The 6,358-nt window shown below is 35.4% G+C and overlaps 1 protein-coding gene across 3 annotated transcripts in view; it reads right to left on the reverse strand.

The window, feature by feature from the left end:
• Positions 1-6,358, reverse strand: part of ACER3 (alkaline ceramidase 3) — a 142,170-nt gene that overhangs the window by 22,196 nt on the left and 113,616 nt on the right. The gene's annotated exons all lie outside the window — the stretch shown is intronic.

Here is a 6,358-nt window from a genome sequence, read left to right on the forward strand (position 1 = left end):
AAAAAAAAAAAAAAACTGAGAAAAAAAAAGAATATACATTCTTCTCATCAGCCCATGGAATATTCTCCAAAATCGATCATATCCTAGGACACAAAACAAACCTCAACAGAATCAAAAGAACTGAAATTTTATCTTGTATCTTCTCAGACCACAAGGCACTAAAGGTGGAACTCAACTCCAACAAAAACGTTCAACCCCACACAAAGGCATATAAATTAAATAATCTTATGCTGAATGACAGTTGGGTACAGGAAGAAATGAAAAAAGAAATCATTAACTTCCTTGAGCATAACAACAATGAAGACACAAGCTACCAAAACCTGTGGGATACAGCAAAAGCAGTCCTGAGAGGAAATTTTATTGCTTTAGATGCCTACATCCAAAAAAAGAAAGAGAGTGCATCAACAAACTCACAAGTCATCTTATGGAATTGGAAAAAGAAGAACAATCTAAGCCAAAACCCAGCAGAAGAAAAGAAACATCCAAAATTAAATCAGAGATTAATGAAATTGAAAACAAAAGAATCATTCAGAAAATTAATGAAACAAGGAGTTGGTTTTTTGAAAAACTAAATAAAGTGGATAAACCTTTGGCCAGACTAAGTAGAAATAGAAAAGAAAAATCTCTAGTAACCTCAATCCGAAATGAAAAAGGGGAAATAACAACAGATGCCACTGAGATTATAAGAATTCTGAATACTACCAGAAGATTATAGAATTCTGAATACTACCAGAAATTCTATGCCCAGAAATTTGACAATGTGAAGGAAACAGATCAATATTTGGAATCACACCCTCTCCTTAGACTTAGCCAGGAAGAAATAGAGCTCCTGAACAGACCAATTTCAAGCACCAAGATCAAAGAAACAATAAAAAAAATCTTCCAACAAATAAATGCTCTGGATGGCTTCACACCAGAATTCTATCAAACCTTCAAAGAAGAACTCATTCCCATACTTCAGAATTCTAAAACATTGAGGAGAAAGGAATCTTTACCAACATGTTCTACAAAGCAAACATCACCCTGATACCAAAACCAGGAAAAGATCCAACTAAAAAGGAGAACTTCAGACCAATTTCACTAATGAATATAGATGCAAAAATTCTCAACAAAATCCTAGCCAAGAGACTATAGCTTATCACCAAAAAAGTCATACACAATGATCAAGTAGGTTTTATCCCAGGGATGCAAGGCTGGTTTAACATACCCAAGTCCATAAACGTTATTCACCATATCTACAGAAGCAAAAGCGAAGACCATCTGATCCTCTCAATAGATGCAGAAAAAGCATTTGATAAAATCCAGCATCCTTTTCTAAATAGAACATTGAGGAGTATAGGCATAAGTGGCACATTTCTTAAACTGATTGAAGCTATTGACAACAAACCCACAGCTAATATTTTACTGAATGGAGTAAAACTGAAAGCTTTTCCACTTAGAACTAGAACCAGACAAGGTTGTCCTCTGTCATCATTATTATTCAACACAGCGCTGGAAGTTCTAGCCAATACAAGTAGGCTAGACAAGGAAATAAAGGGCATCCAGATGGGAGCAGAGGAGGTCAAACGCTCTCTCTTTGCTGATGATATGATCTTATACTTAGAGAACCCCAAAGACTCAACCACAGACTTCTGGAAGTCATCAAAAAATATGATAATGTCTCAGGATATAAAATCAATGTCCACAAGTCAGTAGCCTTTGTATATGCCAACAACAGCCAAGATGAGAGGCTAATTAAGGACATAATTCCCTTCACCATAGCTTCAAAGAAAATGAAATACTTAGGAATAAACCTAACAAAAGAGTTGAAAGAGGTCTATAAAGAAGATTATGAAACCCTAAGAAAAGAAATAGCAGAGGATATTAACAAATGGAAGAACATACCATGCTCTTAGCTGGGAAGAATCAACATTGTTAAAATGTCTATACTTCCCAAAGCAATCTACCTATTCAATGCCATCCCTATTAAAATACCAACACTGTACTTTCAAGACTTGGAAAAAATAATTCTTCGTTTTTTTTTTTTTTTTTTTTGAGACAGAGCCTCAAGCTGTCCCCCTGGGTAGAGTGCCGTGGCATTACAGCTCACAGCAACCTCCAACTCCTGGGCTCAAGCGAGTCTCCTGCCTCCGCCTCCCAAGTAGCTGGGACCACAGGCGCCCGCCGCAATGCTCGGCTATTTTTTTTTGGTTGCAGCCGTCATTGTTGTTTGGCGGGTCCGGGCTGGGGATTCGAACCTGCCACCTTAGGTGTATGTGGCTGGCGCCTTAGCCGGTTGAGCTATAGGCGCCAAGCCTAATTCTTCGTTTTGTATAGAACCAGAAAAACCCCCCATATAGCTAAGGCAGTTCTTAGTAATAAAAACAAAGCCTGAGGCATCAGCCTACCAGACTTTAGGCTGTACTACAAGGCCATATTGGTCAAAACAGCATGGTACTGGCACAAAAATAGAGAGATAGACATTTGGAATTGAATAGAAAACCAGGAAATGAAACTAATGTCTTACAGCCACCTAATCCTCGATAAACCAAACAAGAACATACAGTGGAGGAAAGAATCCCTATTCAATAAATGGTGCTGGAAGAACTGGATATCCACATGTAGAAGACTGAAACTGGACCCATACCTTTCTCCACTCACAAAAATTGATTCAAGATGGATAAAAGACTTTAATCTGAGGCATGAAACAATTAAAATCCTCAAAGTGTGGGGAAAACATTGGAATTGGACGCTATTAGCCTGGACTTTATGAGGAAGATCTCCATGGCAATCTCAATAACAAGAAAAATAAACAAATAGGACTTAATTGTACTGAAAAGCTTTTGTACAGCTAAGGAGACAACAACCAAAGCAAACAGACAACCTACACTATGGGAAAGGGTATTTGCATATTTTGAATCAGACAAAAGCTTGGTAACTAGAATCTATAGAGAACTCAATCCACATGAAAAAAGCCAAGAATCCCATATGTCAATGGGCAAGAGACATGAATAGAACCTTCTCTAAAGAATATAAGATGAATGGGTAGCAAACATGAAAAAATGCTCATCGTCCCTAATTATTAGTGAAATGCAATTATTCAGCCATTCAGAAAGATGGAGACTTTATATCCTTTGTATTAACCTGGATGGAAGTGGAACACATTATTCTTTGTAAAGCATCACAAGAATGGAGAAGCATGAACCCTATGTACTCAATTTTGATATGAGGACAATTAATAACCTAGTATATGGTGGGGGGTAGGGGAAGAGGAGAGCAGAGGGAAAGAGGAGGGGGGGTGGGAGAAAGGAAGAGCAGAGAGAGGGAAGGAGAGAGGGGGGTAGGGGTCTTGGTGTGTGACACACCTTTTGGGAGCAAGACACAAGTGCAAGAGGGACCTTACGTAAAAAATGCAATCAGGGTAACCTGGTTTCTTGTTAATGAATCCCCAACAATAAAAAAATAAAATAAAATAGATGCCTATTTTTTATAGCCATGCTACTATTGATGAATATTAGGATCTAATTTTTAGCTATTTATAATAACCCTTATTATAAACATTTAAAGATACTTTTTTTGTATACTTATTGGGCATATGCCTAGGAGTCACATGAATCACAGCGTAGGCATAAGTTCAACTTTAGTAGCTCATACAAACTGTTTTCCAAAGTGATCATATCAATTTATATTCCCACCAGCAATGGCTGAGGGTTGATCAGCATCTTTGCCAGCTAGCACTTGGTACTGAAAAGTCTTTTCTGTCTTAGTCATTTTGTTAGGTGTGTAGTATATCTTGTTTGTTATATATTTATTTATTTAAAATTTTCATTTCCCTGATGATTAATGAGATCAAGCACCTTTTTATATGTTTACTTTTTACATATATACCATTTTGATACACTCTTGTGAAGTGTCTCTTGTCTTTTTCTATTGGGTCTTCTACTTTCTTTATATTGGTTTTGGAGGAGGTTTTTATGTATATTAGCTCTTCTTTGATGAGGTATGTTGTGTTCCACTTTAATAGCATGTTTTCAGTGACTTTTGATGAACCAAACCTCTTCATTTTAAGATAAATGATTAGTGTTGGCTGTATCTTGTAATAATGGCATACCTATCTATTATATAGCTATTCTTTAATGTCTGTCTGTTCCACAGTTTCTTCTATGATTTCTTTGAGCCATGAATTATTTAGAATTACATTTCCTATGTCCTAACATTATTGCATTATAGTCAGAAATATTCTGACTTCAATACTTTGAAATTTAAGACTTCTGTCTGACCTAATATATGGTAAATTTTTAAAAATATTCTCCAAGTATTATGAAAAAAATAAATTTCTACAATTGTTGGGTTAGGTATTTTACATCTTCTTTTGGGGTTAAGCTTTTTTTTTTGAGACAGAGCCTCAAGCTATCCCCCTGGGTGGAGTGCTATGGCATCACAGCTCACAGCAACCTCCAACTCCTGGGCTCAAGCAAGTCTCCTGCCTCAGCCTCCCAAATAGCTGGGACCACAGGTGCCCACCACAATGCCAGGCTATTTTTTGGATTTGAACCCGCCACCTTAGGTGTATGTGGCTGGCGCCTTAGCCACTTGAGCCACAGGCACCGAGCCAGGTTAAGCTTTTTAATCATGTTGTTCAAATCTATACCCTGTATCAATATCTATCAATTGATTTTATCATTACATTCTGACAACTATATATTAAAATCACCTAATATATGGATTTGTCTATTTCTTGCTTCTAGTTCTGTCAATTTTTATATTATATATTGTGAGATTATATTAGATACATATATATATAAATTTTAAATTATCATAGTTTTTGGATAAATTAAACCTTTCAGTACTATAATCACACTTTATCATTGGAAATGTTTCTCATTTCAAGTCTATTGTCTGATGCTAAAGGAACTGTACAGGTTTAGTATTCCTTATATGAAATGCTTGGGACCAAAAGCATTTTGGATTTTGGAATATCAGCATTATACTTAGCAGGTCAGCATCCATAATCTAAAAGTCTGAAATCTGAAATGTTCCAATGAGTACTTCCTTTGATGTCACGTCAGTGCTCAAAAAGTTCTAGATTTTAGCCGGGCGTTATGGTGGCTGCCTATAGTCCCAGCTACTTGGGAGGCTGAGGCAGGAGAATCGCCTAAGCCCAGGAGTTGGAGGTTGTTGTGAGCTGCGATGCCACTGCACTCTACCAAGAGCAATAAAGTAAGACTCTGTCTCTAAAAAAAAAAAAAAAAGTTCTAGATTTTGGGGAAAATTTCAAATTTTAGATTTTTGGATTAGGGATACTCAACCTATACCATATTTCTTTTGCTTAGTATTTGTATGGTATATTTTTCTATACTTTTTCTTTCAACCTTTCTTTATCTTGTTTTAGGTAAACTTTCTTGTAAGGCCTTGATATGATTTCTGCTTACTACTTAAGTTATTATGTCTTTATGTCTTTTCATTTTAATTCAGGATTTTATAACATAACCAGAGAAACTATTTGTGATCTCTTTTTTATTCTACTATTACTTTAAAAAAAATAAAGACATTAGAATATATACTTATCTATTCCTTATAATTTTCATCAAATAATACACATATTTTTATAGTCAATTTTTACCTTTACATATTTAATAGCTATTTTGTCCCCAAATGCCAAAGACTATAAAAATATTCTTAGTGTTTTCTCTTTGCTAAGGTATCCTAGGAATATGCTGTGTGTAAACTGGTAGTTATCCTCAAGGAACCTATAACCTAAGAAAAAAGTAGGCTGTGTTTTTGTTTCTCAATAAAGAGAGAACTAGAGGTGTATTGGAAAAAGCAAAAAAAAAAAATTCAAGTATTTTGTTCTATGAGTTGGCATAAAGCAGAGGACATACATAATCAAACAGTTAGCAGCTGGATTTGGTTTCTAAATTCTGTTCTCCATTGAAAGAACCAGGTTCTATTCACAAATGGCTGATTCCAGGTGTGTGGCAGAGAAAGAACAAGATGAACCTATCTTGTGCCAAAAAATAAGAAACTTTCAAAGAACAGTGGGGACATGACAAAAAGACACAAACACCAGTTTAAAAGGGCTCCATTGGCCAAATCTGAGGCATTTATATACCAAAGTAAATGATAGTAACAAATTATAACCTATTGGGTAAAAAAGGAATACATGCATCCATAGGGTTAAAAATAAATTGAAAGCTAAAAAAGTTCAGGGTATTTTCATAAGTCTCCAAAGTACTACTGTACTACAAAATTCTAATTATGAAGGGATAGTGAAGTTAGACAGTTATTATCTTAACTATATTCAATCTTCACGATTTTCTGAATTCGTCATTATACTAAAATCCAAATAACATTTTCTCATTCTTTTTTTTTTTTTTTT

The sequence above is a fragment of the Otolemur garnettii genome, unplaced genomic scaffold (genome assembly GCF_000181295.1).
Source record: "Otolemur garnettii isolate 467f Iridium unplaced genomic scaffold, OtoGar3 scaffold00001, whole genome shotgun sequence".
Taxonomy (NCBI): Eukaryota; Metazoa; Chordata; class Mammalia; order Primates; family Galagidae; genus Otolemur; species Otolemur garnettii.